A 16,319-nucleotide genomic window follows, 5' to 3' on the forward strand; every position below is an offset into this window, starting at 1 on the left:
CATAGGGAACAACTGAGATCAATGACAATGAAGCCCAGGAATACTGTGCATCCTCTGAACAGAAAGAGGCTGACCTCGGATCCCCTCACAGGAATATGTAAAAGGCAAGAACTACATGTATAAAATGACTCCACTTGCTTAAATTATTTTTTTTAAATCTCAACATACTGGTAGGATGATAAAACTTTGTTTCCAAGTGTACAAAAATCTTATTAGAGCCTTTGGGATGGTGGTATACAGAAGGAAGGCTTTCCTTCACTTACATTGTTTTAGACTCGGTTCTAGAATGTTTGTATTTCTTTTTTTAATATGTATTTCTAGGGAAAAAATGAGGTTCAAAATAGATTCAACATCACTGCTTGTAAGATCAGACATTAAATTGGCATTATCAGTGTTAAATTATCTCCTCCCAGCACCCACCTGCTAAATAACATGCTAGTCTCCTTGACTTTGTTTTCTACTCCTTGGTAGACTAGAGAATTATCACTGAAACCCTTTCCTCACATCCATCCCCCCATAATGGGAAAAGCCTGAATCCTCTGACATTTATAACACTTAAAGCTGTCACTGCACAACTGAACACTTGGCATTACAAAGGAAACACCCCCACAAAATATTTTAAGAAATAATAATGTTATGGAATTAATATATAGCTTCCAAAAGCAACTGCTCTAAAAGAGGAAGGTACGTTGAGGTTTATTTGCTGTTTACCTGCTGGATTTCCAGAAAGGGGTTGTGCTTTTCAATATAATACCTGGATACATATCTAGTCACTATATTGTACACCTGAAACTAACTTAATATTGTAAAGAAATAAATATCTTCCCAATTTCTTGAAAACACACACACACACAGTAAAAACACATGGCTATACCAAAATAGTCTAAGTTATACTAAAATGATCTTTACCTAACATGAAAAAAAAAATCCTTAGAGTATAAAGCATTGAAAACATTGAGGCTAACCACCACAATGTATTAATCTGTGAAAATACAATTAGATTCACTTTTCAAATCTTTAAGCACAACATGCAGTCCGGGTGAAGGTCATTCATCATCCACAGTGGTAATGAAAGAAAAGACCACTGGCATGCTCTTCAGTCCAACATTCTTAAAAAGGTACGCATAATGGTGAAACATTCCGCTGACATTCTCAGGGCATGGGCCTCCATTTCTCTTCCAAAAAAATATCTCAGCACGCAATTCCTGTTTACTGGATTTCCTTCTTCCTGTTTAATGACTCCACCCCTGGTGTGACAAAACCAAAAAACCTGAAGGAATCTATTTTTAGGACAGACATTTACTTAGGTATTTTCTCTTTAATCAGTAGGATGCAAAGTTGTCCGTCCCTTACCAAAAACAAAAAGCAAAAACTGCCTGCTTTGTCCACTGTCCACTTGCTAATATTGAACACACAAAAAAAAATCTTTTAACAAATCCTCGTTAACAAAAGATTGCTTTTGAGCTTAATATCCAAAATTACCAAAATAGCCTTTAAGAAATAGACTAGTGTTCTGTATACTTTGGGTATATATGACAGCACAGGAAACACTGCTCAAAATGTCTTGGAATCTCCTTTCTTTTATTCTCTGCTCTAAATGCCTGCTTTAAACTGTGTAGGATGCTCTGCTCAAAGCCCTAAGAATAATTATAACATGAAATGAGATGGAAGAAAGTGTAGAGGAGAGGCTGCTTGGGAACCATGATCCTTTCACTAGAAACAGCTATGGAGTCTATCATTTGACACCTGCACATTGCAGCTGCTCTCACTCTTTCCCACACCACCTCATCAGGCACTTCGCGACGCTGGATGAATGCTCCTCAGATGGGCACCGCCCTCACTGCACTGGGAATTCCCTGCACGTGTCTTACTCACCTGTGTTCCCCAATGCACCTCGGATGAATGCTCCTCAGATGGGCACCGCCCTCACTGCACTGGGAATTCCCTGCACGTGTCTTACTCACCTGTGTTCCCCAATGCACCTCGCAGCCCAGTGGAGTGCTCAGAGTAGCTGGCGTGTGACAGCGCGTCTCTGGGGTGCAGGAGTGTGAATTTTCACAGTTACGGCCCATGATGCAGGTCCCACATTCACTCAGAATGTTACTCAGCCAGATGCACCGAATTGCTTGAGACCCTATTTCGTGGAAAAGTGACTTCTTCTCCCATATTTCAATTCATTCCTGTCTGGAAATCCCCTTCAGGTGGCAGCTATGTTGGGTGTCCTTTCAGTGGGCATGGACTAACTCTAATCTAGGACCACAGGGCTGAAGCCCCGGTCCTGTTATTTTTGGCTCAAAGGGTCTCAGAGGTCAGTTTTACACGCCAAACAGTGAAACAGTATGTAGACAAAGATATGCTGTACAATTATTACACTGCGTTTTCTTGATCCTTTCAATTGGCCAAACTGAAAATATAAATTCAAAATTTTTTTGTTTTCATCATTTCAAAAAACAATAGGGCTGGGGAGGGGGAGAATTCCCCCAACACCGTTCCTGCATATGAATCTTTCTACAATAATTCCCAAATCAACAGTTGCCAACCAGTGGCCCGCAAGCCCCGGTGGTCCATGAGGTCTGAAAGGTTGGCAACTGCTGTCCCAAATGTCAAGTTAACTAACTCGCCACACAGGAAGGAGCGCAGTTAGTGGTATACTGAAGTCTGTTTATTTGAACAAAGTGAAATTTTGACAAGGCTTATCCTGTGTGCTAAAGTTTGAACTTACTTTTACCCATACCTGCCTAAATTTCAAAAGCTGAAAGGAGATAAAATTTTATGCAGTGTGGCAGTGAAAACTATAACCAAACTATCTGTATCACAGTCTTGGTTATTTTTGCTGGGTAACATGGAGACACAAAAATCTGAATGCTATCCTTTTCCACTTCTTATCAAAAAGAAGGGAATTCTATATCAATGCTTTTAGATGTGTGTGTGTGCATGTGTGTGTGTGTATGTGTGTGTGTGTGTCTGTCTCCATCTATTCCCGATCACAGGTCCCTTCAGGAGTGTCAGGGTCAGATGAAGCAGACACAGATGTAACATCTCCATGGAGATGCCTCTTAGTCCAATCCCTCCCTGGGGAAAGCTCACGAATGATGTCACAGGCCACATTATGTGGTAAAATTAAACGATATTCATTAAGGTTCCACTAATTAGTAATTCAGTCTGTGCAAAAGTCGACTACACCATGAAAATGTTAAACAAATTAATAATGCAATTAAATCTATATGTGGGCACATTTACCCTACTTAAGAAAAGAATTTAAGAACCCTAGCACATTATTTGAATTCTAATTACAAATGAACAATTTGTTAAGTCACTAAATCATTCCACCAGGATGAAGAAACATTTTTTACATGTATTGTTGCTTTTCTTTGTGCTTTGTAGGTAAATAAGTTACATGTATTTAAATATTCTACATGAAATGTAGGCATTTCAGAAATTTAAATTACCCTTCTCAGTAAACTTAAATCTTTGTATTATTCTTTCATTTATTTTTCACAAACACACTTTCATTACCTAGAATGATTCCTTGGCTATAAATACCTAGAGATGTGTTCTTTCTTAAAGTCACACTCAGTAGAAATGCAAAATAATCCCAGTAATTAAAGATGCTATAATGATAAATGCTACAAACAAAACCTTTCATATGGGGAAGCCCTAACTCCCACTGTCATATGTGAAGATGGAGCCATTAGGAGCCAATCAAGGTTAGATGAGGTCATGAGGGTAGGACCCTGGTCCAATGGAATAGGTATCCTTATAAATGAGGGAGAGACACCAGAGCTCTCTCCCGTTCTCTCTGTATTTTTACAGAGGAAAGCCCTTGTGAGAACAACAGGAAGGTGGCCTTCGGCAAGCCAGGAAGTGAGCCCTCGCCAGAAACTGAGTCAGTCAGAACCTTGATCTTAAACTTCTAGCCTCCAGAACTGTGAGAAAATAAACTCCCATTGTTTAAGCCATTCAGTCTAAGTTACCTTGTTATGGCAGCCTGAATAGATGAATACAGTGAGTTTCTTAAACCCAGTAAAGTTAAGCCAAAGTAAGTTTCAAAAGCCAAATCCAGTTACTACCAACACCCTTTTTCTGATTAAAAATAACCTACGATGCACATAAATGTAACTTCCCATACAGTGTGAGCATTAGAAAGTAATGGCTATTAATGACCACTGAGGACAGCAGGGCTGATGATGGTCAGGAACAGAGGTTATGAGGGGCAGTGTCAATTGCTCCAGTTCAGCAGCATGCTCTGTTTTCTAATGTCTACATATTTCCCGAAATTACTGCTTACAAAGGGTGATCAAACCTTCTCATTACTACTCATAAAGTCACATTTTATTAAAGTTTATTTGAAAGAAAATAATACACACATCAAACACCAAACACGATTAGAGTAAAATACGTCATGACAGAAAACAATATTGAGATTTCCACTGCAGGTTTATTCCACAAATACTGATTAAACATCTCCTGCATGTGAAGCTCTGTCCTGGGCACTCATGTCACTAAAGTAAAGAAATACTTCTCATGATAAAGAGATGTCAGGTGTGAATGAAAAAGCACCGTATGCCAAAGCCGGTTTGGCTCAGTGGATAGAGCGTTGGCCTGCGGACTGGAGGGTCTCAGGTTCGATTCCGGTCAAGGGGCATGTGCCTTGGTTGCGGGCACATCCCCAGTGGGGAGTATGCAGGAGGCAGCTGATCGATGTTTCTCTCTCATCAATGTTTCTAACTCTCTATCTCTCTCTCTTCCTCTCTGTAAGAAATCAATAAAATATATATTTTTTTAAAAAAAGCACCGTAGCCTTAAATCTCTAGCCCCGTGAGCTCCAAACTCCTTACTTGATGACAAACAGGCATCCCAAACTCTCCTTGTTCTGAAACTGAACTTCTCACTCTCACCACCAGCACCAACCCACCATCCCTGTTTAATGGAGCCTGATCTTCCCAAAATCCTCTTCTCCAAAACATATCATCCTCATCCTTCCAGAAACCATGAAGTCATCCCCGAGTCTTCTATCTTTCATAGCTATAGCTAGCATATCTTGTCTGCTCTACTTTTATGATATATCCAACATGTGACTGTTTTCCCCTCCCACCACCTGCTGTCACACAGAGCTGACTACATTAGCCGTCCTGATCAGCCTCCCTGCCTCTCCCCTCTCCCCTCCACTGACTGTTCTCATTAGAGTGATCTTACCACGCCTCTACGCAAATCCTTCCAATGGTTCCCCAGCACACTCAGAATAAGTGCCAAAGTCCCTCCTTAATTGGGCCTCTCCTGCTAACCCTCTGGTATCAACACCTTCCATCTGCCACTACCTAACTGCTCCAGCCAAGCCCAGACAGACCCACCTAGACAGTCTGTGACGTTTTCTCCTCTGTTCGCCACAAAGCTGGCTCCGTCGCTTCATTCAATCCCTCAAGTACCACTTCATTATCCGTGAGCCTTCCAAACAGGGCCTGTCTCAACTTAATATTTTTCTATAATATTTATCAACATCTAACAAGCTATTTATTTTCTTGTTTGTGTGCTACCCCTCACTAGAACGTAAGCTCCATGGACTAAGCAAGGACTTGTTGTTCATAACTGTATCTCAATGCCTAAAATAGTGAGTGGTACACAGGAGACCCTTGTATACATTTGTCCAATTAATTAAGTCCTATGATAAGGACTCATAGAAGCAGTGACTGTTTACTGATATCTGGTAAAGTACAAAAATTTCTGCAGTGAGGTTCACTGTAAAAGAAAAAAAAAATTAAGAAACCATCTGCTTCAATGCAAAAGGTTCTTAGGCCACTTCCTAGACCCTGAAAGGCTTTCCTATGTGGCTACATCCAATGTTTGTCAAAAAATGATTCACACATCACATAGGTAATATTTCAGCAATAAGAAAATATTTTTTCTGCCCTGACTGGTGTGGATCCGTTGGTTGGAGTGTTGTCCTGTGCACCAAAAGAATGTGGGTTCAATTCCAGGTCAGGGCACATACCTAGGTTGAGGGGGGGGGGTACATACCTAGGTTGGGGGGTCAATCCCCAGTTGGAACACCTACAGGAGGCAACTGATCAATGTTTTTCTCTCCCTCTCCCTCTCTATCTCCCTCTCCCTCTCTCTCTTTCATCAGTGAAAAATCATATCTTTGAATAAGGATTAAAAAAGAAAATATTTTTCTGAGTACATATCTATAAATTATAGTAGAATCTGAAAATACAAGTTTTTTCACAATTTTTAGAACATATCCATTTGTTATATAAGTGGAGAAGCTACATACCTCTAATGTTATGTGAATTAAATCAACATTAAATATATATATATGTCTATAATATATATATATATTATATATATATATATATATTTGCATTTAGCCAAACATTAGAATAAGTAATGATTCTGCTACAAATAAAAATTTTGTATAGAAACATTCAAGTTACGAAGTGGCATTCAATCAGATAAAGGACTTGTGTCCAGAATACATAAAGAACTCTCACAACTCAAGAAAAAAACAAACAGACAAACAAATTTTTCAAAATGCTACATGCAATGTGGTAGCCTGGATTGTATCCTGAGCAGGAAAAAGACATTAGTGGGAAGACTGGTAAGATGCAAATAAAGTCTCTAGTTTAGTAAATGGTATTGTTCCAATATTTACTTCTTAGTGTTGTTGACAAGTATACCATGGTTTGTAAGTGACAGGTACACAAAAGGATGCACACTATATGTATGACTTGATGTGAAAAGACATTCTGGAAAAGGCAAAACTATAAGACCAGAAATCACATCAACGGTTGCCTGAGGCAGGGCTATCAGAGGGGACAGACTACAAAGAAATGTCTTTGTACTGACTGGGGTGGCAGCTGTGACTACACATAGAATTTTACACTTAAAAATTTACTCTGCTTTAATATGTGACTTTTGAAAAAGTTGCATCCAACTTAATTGCAACTTGATTTTTTTTTAAATTCCTAAGACAGTGCTGGAAGTAGTGCAAACCACTACTACAATAATTATTGAATTTAGAGATTCAAGCACCCTTTGGCCCAACAGAAATTTACCAGATTACATATGTAAAGGATATTCGCTGTAGCTGTGAACACTCTGTAATGGTCACACACACACACACACACACACACACACACACACACACACACTCGCATACACACGCCCCATCACCACACAAGGGAGCTCTTCATGTACTGTCCTAGAAAGATCCCCAAATTATATCTTATGTTAAATAAATAAGCAAGGGGCAGGTATATAGATGTAATTTTGAAAGTGGGGGGATATATTTTCTGTGGGTCTATATATGGATGTTTTTAATCTTTGGAAAAATAAACAAGCAACTAAAATCACCCACTATCATTAGGGGGTCGGGATTAGGCAGATGTGCACAGAGGAGGAAATAAGACTCTCCGCTCTATACTTTTTTTTACGTGTGAACCATGCAAAAAACAAACAAAAAAACCCTAAGTAAATAATATTTAAAACACAAACCTATAAAATACATAGCTGAAGTACAAATTATGAACATTTTTGGAACACTGGAAACAGTCCAGAGACAAAAAACATGATCACGTACACTTACCATGCCAGCCATCCACATAGGAGACTAGGTACTTAACCCTTCTTTCTGACCCCAAGACTCCCCAAAAATACAAGAAAAGGATGAGTATAAGAAACAGAGAACAAAGAATGTTTAAAAATGAAGAGGTATAATTTTTTTGAAAGGAGACGTAAATGAAAAAACTCAGACTGAAAAAGCCAAGAACGTGTTACACCTTTGAAAACCTTCTATCTTTCTGTCCTGGTGGGCTGTGCTCTTCCATCTTTTAAGTAACATGTCCTATGCCTTTAAGGGCGAAAGAGAAGCAAATAAGACTTCCTGTCACAGACAAGGTGACACAAGTCCTCTGCAACCTCACCACTCAAAGACATCATTTAAACACAGATGCACACCCAGCACAACCAGAGCATCTGGATGGGTTATTTTAGGATTTCAGAAGCACTTGAGACTCCTTAAGTCAGATCTCACATTCCAAAATCTAACAATCTGCCTTTCATTCTGCAGTTGAGACTGTGAAGTACAATCATAAAATGGTGTCAGAGCTAGCTAGATAAGTGAAATGATATCTCTGTGCAAGACAGGAATTAACTCTTAGCATAGCTGAATAAATGTTCCGGAAGTCTGGCCAAAGTCTAGTCCGAAGAGCCCCTTGCTGAAGAGTGTGGCCAGACAACAAAGTTCACTGAAGAAGCTGAGGCATCCTCATGGCCACAGTTACAAAAGCCGAAGTGCCAGGAATGCTTTGCCCTCCAACCAGCCGGCTGCCAAGACTATACTATAACCCATTCAAATCTGGTCCCTGGTAGCAACCTCCCAATCCTCTGCCCTGGCTTTTTCAGTTGGTTCTGAAAACTAAGCTTCGCAAAAATATTCCTACACAGAAAGGCTAAGTATTAAAGTAACTCCACGTTGAGATTTCATAAGCAATGGAAATAAGAGGTATAACAATTCTCTGTTTCCTACAAACCAGCAGATGCCTGGCTGTGCTACAACTAAGAAAAACTGGTTACTTTCCCAAATACAGAACAATGTGAAAGGTATCAAGTTAGCCCATTCCAAAAACCCAAAGTATTCTGACTGAATTCCTCTTCAACTGGCAAAAATCTCTAATACTGTAGTTGATTATTTTTTTAAACCTACAAAACCAAAAAACTACAAATCAAAAACCAATGTATAATAATAAAAGCGTAATACGCTAATTAGACTGGATGTCCTTTCAGATGTCCTTCTGGGATGAAGCCGGCACCTGCGAGGGAAGGATACAGGTAGCCCGGCTGCAAAGACCTACTCTTGCACAAACTTCATGCATCAGGCCTCTAGTAGCAAATAATAAGATATCAAGATAATATATTTTTTAAAATATATTTTATTGATTTTTTTTTTTTTTTTTTTACAGAGAGGAAGGGAGAGGGATAGACAGTTAGAAACATCAATGAGAGAGAAACATCCATCAGCTGCCTCCTGCACACCTCCAACTGGGGATGTGCCCACAACCAAGGTACATGCCCTTGACCGGAATCGAACCTGGGACCCTTCAGTCCTCAGGCCGACGCTCTATCCATTGAGCCAAACCAGTTAGGGCTCAAGATAATATATTTACATCCTTAACACAGTATCTAGTTACAAAATTAACAATCTATACATATTAGATGCTATTAAGACCATCATTTAAAACTATTATTTTCAGATAAACCTGGAGATTAAGACAGGCTACTGAAAAGATACATTTAAAATAGTAATAGCTAACATTTATTGAAAGTAATCTAGTTGCTAATAAGCACTGGGATCTAATTTAAAAGTAGACATTCCAGCCCCACTCTGATAACTCCAATTGTTTTAAAAATAAAATTTTAATAAAATTAGACTTCAATCCTGAAGCTCATCTCTAAAGTGTAACTTAGTAAGACATTTTGAATAAAGAAAAAAATCCTAAGGAAGTCAGAACTTCATTTTGTAAAAGTCCTTATTAACAACAATGCAGGTAATTTATACCAATCTTATTGTAGAGGGAGCTCAGAATAGTGAAAAAATATAGACATAATTAGAGTGATGTAATTCCTTAAGCATATTACTTTTTTTAAAATTTTGTTTTATTGCTTAAAGTATTACAAAGAGTATTACATATGTCTCCTTTTTTCCCCCCTTGACATTCCCCCGGCCTCCCCTACCCCCCAGTGTCTTATGTCCATTGGTTATGCTTATGTGCATGCATACAAGCCCCAAGAACGATGTCAGTGAGAATAGAAAAAAGAACTACAAAGAAAAATGAACTCATGTTTAATTTCCCAAACTCCAGGGTTAGCTTTTTATAAAAATCAATTCAAACACAGGACCAGTTTACCAGCAAGATAATGAAAGATGATTGTTCTTTGTGATTACAAGTATTATTCTTGCCAAATACTACCCCGCATGAATGGGTTCTACTTGACAAAGAGAAAGGAAACCTTAGGTATTTTCCTCTAAAATACCTTCCTAAACAAATAGGTCCACAACTTTCTCTTCTTGTACTTTTGATCTTAAAATCAACTGGGAAAAGTAAAAATGAAGGGAAATGAAGTTAGGATCTACCCTAACAGCAGAGGAGAAAGATAAGCACAGGTTCCCGTAAACGTTTTTAATGTAGTAATTTTCACAATCAGCAGGAGAGTGTTTATAATGCATTAAGAAGAAAATTCTGAGAAAGCCTTTATAATCTTCTGAAAGCTATGAGAGGGATGAGGATTTTTTTTTTTTTTAAATGTTGGGCAAAAGATAAGAATGACATTTTACAATAAATGTAACCTATTTAACCTATTTCATATATAAAGAAAACTATAAAATACAAAAGACCAGGTTTTTTTAATGTTTTTTTTTTATTATTATTACTATTTTAGTGAGAGAGGAAGAGATAGAGAGATAGAAACACTGATCACCTGACACCGGCACGCGCCCCCACCAGGGACTGAGTCTGCAACCCAGGCATGTACCCTGACCAGGAATCGAACCACCGACCCCTCAGTGCATGGGTCCACACTCAACCACTGAGCTCCAGTGGCCAGGCCAAAAAGGGCAGGTTTTAAGTTATGAGTGAGATGTTGTTTTTCCTAAAAATTTGACCCAGTTTAGTGAAAATTATGGACTGCATTCCACCAGACTTTCAGATTTATAGGAGGTGATAGTTGTTTTTTTTCTCTTTCCGCCATGCTATTTTGTATTTTGTTTTAACCAATGTGAAGGTAAATACTGTCTTCCTGAAAATTGATTTAAAATGTTTAACATGTACTCCCTTCCTTTAAAACACACACACACACACACACACACACACACACACACACACAGTAGAAATGTACAAAATGTGTGTTTGAAGTTTTAAATTCATTTTTTATCATTTCCAGGAGAGTACATTAATTGTTTTCATGAATAACTGAAGTGACATCTGAAAGTATAAAAACTGATTACCTCCAAGAATAAGCACCTGAAGTACACACTAGGACAATTTCCATTTGGGAGTAAGGAGTCCTGATACTATACACATTGTAACATGGTTTTCATTAGCATTTTTCTACAAAGTTTCATTTAATACTGGCAGGACACTATTGCAAATCTGGAGTGTAGTTGGTGTCTCGCGCCTAAACCATGATGAGGGCAAATGCTCTCCTTTAGGTTATTTCACTTCTAACCCCAAAAAGATCACACTGGAATAGTCTCTTTGCTTTACACACACTGATATAATCACTTACTATACATGTGCAAGTTCTAATATATGAACTAATTACTTAAAAGTTATCTTAGTGCTTGCCAAGAAGTAACAGCTTCTGAAGACAACGCCACAGCACACTAAAAGGAGAAAAAGATAAACTCGTGCAAGTTTCTATTTGGATATAAGATAAATAACCTAATAAAAAGTAAACAGTTTTATCTCTGAATCCAATTTCAAGATTTAGATAATACACCTACAACCCTTTTAAATAAGATAAAGTAGCAGTAAAATAATTCTTGACTGCAAACTATATGGAAATTAGGGTATTTTTTTTTAGTACAACACAAGGTTGAATGTTTGAGTAGAGAACCCAGCAACATGCCGGGAACTGGGCCCAGAGTATCTATTGGGCTTAACGCCTCAACAGTTTTGTCTTTTTCATAATGAAAGCCTCATTCAGGAAGAATACTTTTCCTCTAACTCCAGATTTCTTGAAAACCCAAAAGAAGACCACAGATGCCATGTCAAGAAAGTCAGACTGAAAAACTGAAGACAACAACATGGACAGAAACACATCCTTTCTGGGAGCACAACGTCCGGCACAGGAGCACCATATTGGATGGACAGTAACAGATCGTCGGGAATAAACAGTCCACATTCTACCCAGTGTCTTTCCGATGTTATATCAACAGTTACACTGACAGTGCTCTTCTAGAATACAATTTCTCCCTTCGGAGTGTATTTTCACCAAGAAATACTTTATGAGAATAACTGCAAGTCCTAGTCCATGTGTATAGCCATACCTAGGAAGAAAAAATAATTGAAAGAGCTTTGTTTTTGCTCATTTTAACTAAGAGAGAAACTAGGCTGGGTGAGTCCCTCCTCTTCATTCCTCTTTGCCTAAGGATACCTCTTCAGCAAAAACACTACAGGCTTGCAATCAGAGAAGACATTAGATCTTTGAGCCCTAAAAACAGTTGGAGGTTCTCACTGAGAGCCCAAGAGACAACTCAGGGGGGGGGGGGAAGCAACTTTATGTGTTTAATGCGTCCCCCGCAAAAGGGGATGAAATAAGAACCTATAATGCCTACCCATACCTCCCCTCCTTCAAACTCCTCTTTGATTTTCCTGAGAAAGCAAGTCCCCTCATTTACTTTATCGTCCCAGTCTAACTCTAAGACATTATTCTTAACATACTACTCCTAATGTAAAATATAAAAATGGTCACGTATCCAGCTCTCACACTGTAACTGATTATTCAGAATACCCACAATAGACAAAATAATTCAAAGTCATTAACTTTAGAGACAGTCCTGAACCATCACTGGTTCCTCTTCCTCCAAAGTTTGTCTGTTTCAACTCAAAGGAATGCAGACCTGCTTCTTACCCATCTCTGTGTGACTGCTAGTCCAGTGTACCTAGCTAGACTAAGGGGATGGCTCAGGCATTCCAAAAGCCGCCACAACCTTCCTGTTCATCCCAGGACTACTCAATTATCTGTCCTCAAGCACTATGCTGACTTTTAATGCCTGTATCCAAAAGCCCCCACTGAACATCAAATAAATTAGAAATTCTTTATCTGGCATGATTAAACTTTTCAAGCCTGTAAGCCCATCAGAAGATAGTGAAACACACATTTTTGTAACCACAGGGGCAGACAGCAAGATACGTACTTCTTATAGAATATATGCAAAATGAGAAGAGAAATACCTAATTAAGCATTCCATCACAAAAGGAGAAACTGTCTTGCTAAGATCAATGAGTAAATTTACCCCATCAAATAACTTTCTAAATATTTAGTTTGAATGTTTCCTAAGTTTTTAATGTTATTATTGGCAAAATTAAGGACTAAAATAATTTATTTATCTACAGCTATTTAAGAAGTAGAACATAAAACTCATGGATTAATAGAATTAAAAAATCAATATTTTCATTTCCTATATTATTGAATACATCAATTTAACTCAAGAATACCACAGTGTTTGTTTCTAAGGTAATAATTTTTTTTTCTGTGAAACCAAAAAAAAAAAAACAAAAACATCCTACAACTTTCATCAAGTTATCTGGTCTTGAAATAAATACGATTAAAAACATGTGTCACGTGCCAAGAAAATTAATTTGCTATGAGGGTTTACACCTCAAAAAACTCCTAAAGTTTTCATTTGTAAGTTGGCTAGTAATAGCAACTATAATATTCCTAATTATAATCACTTCAAGAGTTTAAACAACTTACTTCTGACATTTCCTAAAAATAATTTTACACAGAAATAAAACCAGAGTTAGAATAACACTGAGTGAGAAAGAAAAATAATGGCCGGGTGACTTCATGTTTTGAAAAATATGATATCCATTTTCCATCCCATCTTCTGTCTTTGAAGTTGTCTAAACTATAGAGCAAACCACTCAAGAAAGTTAACTAACCAAATCTGTTCAGAACTACATTATAAACAGCTCTAAAATAACTGCATTTATCTAATACTTGACTGAGAAAACACAACACAAATTTAAGGAATATCGTTAAAAATACACATTTCTACGCATGACCATGTTATATTATTAACAGACTCAGTCCCTCAAAATTATAAAATATGCTTTCCTAGCAAAGTTGGGTCACTCCACACTCTATCAAATATTAGAAAGAAACTTTCCACTCCTCTGAGGTGTAACTGATAATAGCACTGACTAATCGCCCCACACCCACACTCTTCCAGAGGTACTTGCATTTTTACAGAGACTCAAGTCTAAGGAAAGAAATGAACTTTTTCTGGAAAAAAGCCTCTTAGACAGCAACTGTTTTAGGCTTTTCAGGCCAGGCTGTCTCTGTCAACTCAATTCAGAGTCTGTCATGTGAAAGCAGCCACCAACAATATGTAAGGCCTAAGGCTGGCTGTGCTCCAATAAAACTTTATACACCGACGACAGGCTGTGGGCCAAGCATGCTCACCTCTGTGTAGGCAGGGGATTAAATTTTCAAGTTTGCTGGCTATGTCTCTATGACATGAAGGAATTCGCTTCACTCCTTTTGGTACTTCCTTCCTCTACTCAGGAGTCCAAACTAGATCAGGGATTTTCACCATGTTTCAGTGGTGAATCTCCTTTTGCTAATAAAGATAAAAGTGTGCAGGTCAGGCTAGCTGTCCACGCCTCCCTAGAGGGCACTGGGAAGCTTCTGGGGCCAGCTGCAGGTCCGTGAAACAACATGAAATCCACTGGCCAGCTGATCTCTAAGGTCCATTCAATACCAAGAACCAATGTTGCCATATCTGTCTTCCTCAGCGTCCTACAGGCATCGTGAAAAGGCGAGGGAAGCATTCTATGGATTAGGGGCCTTTGGGAGACTCCAGAAATCACACTGTCTCCTTCAATAAAGAAGAGCAGTTAAAAATCAAAATTAAAAAATAAAACAGGTGAAAAGTAGAAGACAATGGACATTTTAATGATGTTGGTTCTACCAATCCATGAACATGGTATGTTCTTCCATTTGTTTATGTCTTCCTCTATCTCTTTTTCCAATGTCCTGTAGTTTTCCAAGTACAGGTCTTTTACGTCCTTAGTTTATTCCTAGGTTTCTTAATTTTTTGGTGCAACGATAAATGGGATTGTGTTGTTGTTTTTTTTCATTTCTCTTTCTATGAGTTCATTATTGGTATATAAAAAGGCCATAGATTTCTGGGTTTTATTTTGTATCCTGCTACATTGCCGAGTTACTATATGTACTTAAGATGTCTGTTGCTAAAAAATCTATTTTAAAAAAAAAACACAAACTTGAATATGTTTTACTACAGCTTACTTTTTTCTAAAGTTTTATATATAATCTATACTAATAATAGCGGAATATGCAAATTGTCTGGGACTCTGTCACAGTAATTACCGAAGAGCAAACAGCAGGCTGCGTGGAGCAACAAGGCGGGCAGGGGGGGTTAGTGAGGGACGACCAAACAACTGAACAGCAAGCTGCGTGGGGCAACCAGGCCAGCATGGGGGGCAGTTGGGGGCGACCAGGCCGGCGGAGTGGGGAGCAGTTGGGGGTGACCAGGCCAGTGGGGGGGGGGCAGTTGGGGGTGACCAGGCCGGCAAGGAAGGCAGTTAGGGGTGATCAGGCCAGCAAGCAGAGGCAGTTAGGGGTGATCAGGCTGGCAGGGGGGGCAGTTAGGGGCAATCAGGCAGGCAGGTGAGCAGTTAGGAGCCAGCAGTCCTGGACTGTGAGAGGGATGTCCTGGATTGGAGAGGGTGCAGGCTGAGCTGAAGGGGACCCCCTACCCCCCCGCAGAAATTTTGTGCACCGGACCTCTAGTCATCACATATTTCAATGGAGCATATGTAATCTATTTCTGACACCAGCCTTAAAAAGTTAACATATTTGCATGTTAATCGTTTTGCAATTAAAAAACAAGTATGTGGTCATCCCCAGCCAGCATGGCTCAGTGGTTTCGCGGCAACCTGTGAACCAAGAAGTCACGGTTCAATTCCCCGGTCAGAGAACATAACCAGGATGCGGGCTTGATCCCCTGTGTGGGGCATGCAGGAGGCAGCCAATCAATGGTTTTCTCTCATCACTGATGTTTCTATCTCTCTCTCCCTCTTTTCCTTTCTGAAATCAATGAAAATATATTTTTTAAAAAACAAGTAGTCATATCTATTAAAATGGGTCAAGGCTAGGACCTCTACATAGTAAAAGTTCATCAGCAAGTTAGTTCTAGATTCTAGCATTGAGTTTAATTTTGCAATTTAGTTTAATTTAAATTACTGTCCTTGAAGATAGTCAAAATCTCAAAGTAATGAAAATCTGCAAAATAGAATAAAAATGTTATAGGAGCCCAGAGGAAGATTTTATATACTCTTAAATACCAGTGAAATACCATGTACATGACAGCTCAAAATATAAGCACCAAAGTGATTAAATTTACAAGGAGACAACTGCCTGATACTAAAAATAAGTTTGTTCCACAAAGTTACGTTTCTAAAGGAGGACTTATGTGCTGCTGAAACTTAACCAAAAAGTTACTACTCCTTTTCAGCTTTTATTCAATTTGCTACTAATATAAAAGGATATAATTACTTTTCCCCAGTATCTCAGGC

The 16,319-nt window shown here is 38.6% G+C and overlaps 1 protein-coding gene and 1 long non-coding RNA gene across 13 annotated transcripts in view; both read right to left on the reverse strand.

Moving 5' to 3' along the window:
* Nucleotides 1-16,319, reverse strand: part of RAPGEF2 (Rap guanine nucleotide exchange factor 2) — a 237,367-nt gene that overhangs the window by 206,789 nt on the left and 14,259 nt on the right. The gene's annotated exons all lie outside the window — the stretch shown is intronic.
* Nucleotides 380-5,988, reverse strand: LOC118658951. The gene is made up of 2 exons (XR_004968407.1): nucleotides 1,983-5,988; nucleotides 380-1,893 (listed from the first exon to the last, which is right to left on the reverse strand). It is a non-coding gene; the product is annotated as an uncharacterized LOC118658951 (long non-coding RNA).

This window comes from Myotis myotis, unplaced genomic scaffold (genome assembly GCF_014108235.1).
Source record: "Myotis myotis isolate mMyoMyo1 unplaced genomic scaffold, mMyoMyo1.p scaffold_m19_p_6, whole genome shotgun sequence".
Lineage (NCBI taxonomy): Eukaryota > Metazoa > Chordata > Mammalia > Chiroptera > Vespertilionidae > Myotis > Myotis myotis.